At 40.3% G+C, this 464-nt stretch overlaps 1 non-coding gene across 1 annotated transcript; it reads left to right on the top strand.

The window, feature by feature from the left end:
• The first annotated feature begins 323 nt into the window (after positions 1-323).
• On the top strand, positions 324-464 carry LOC120360467 (U4 spliceosomal RNA). The gene has a single exon (XR_005576957.2). It is a non-coding gene; the product is annotated as a U4 spliceosomal RNA (small nuclear RNA).

The raw sequence follows: 464 nt of genomic DNA, 5'->3' as shown, positions 1-464 counted from the left end.
TTGAGCCACTGTGCCCGGCCGCAAAAAGCATTCTTAAAAATGTTTTACTTTAAATAGTACACTCATAAATTATTGTTAAAATCAATAGTAAGAGAAAAGTAACAATACAAATAGCCTGACACAAACTGATCACAGGCCTTTATAAGAGACAACACTATTCTTAATAACCTATATAAACAAACATTAAGACCAGGCACAGTGGCTCACACCTGTAATCCCAGTACTTTGGAGGCCGAGGAGGGCAGATCACTTGAGGCCAGGAGTTGGACCCCAGCATGGCCAACATGGTGAACTCAGTCTCTACTAAAAATATAAAAAAAAATAGCTTTGCACAGTGGCAGTATCATAGCCAGTGAGGTTTATCTGAGGCACGATTATTGCTAATTGAAAACTTTTCCCAATACCCTGCCACGATGACTGGAAATACAGTCGGCATTGGCAATTATTGGCAGTCTCTACAGGGA

The sequence above is a fragment of the Saimiri boliviensis genome, chromosome 20 (assembly GCF_048565385.1).
Source record: "Saimiri boliviensis isolate mSaiBol1 chromosome 20, mSaiBol1.pri, whole genome shotgun sequence".
Lineage (NCBI taxonomy): Eukaryota > Metazoa > Chordata > Mammalia > Primates > Cebidae > Saimiri > Saimiri boliviensis.
This window is presented reverse-complemented; position numbering and strand designations above follow the sequence as displayed.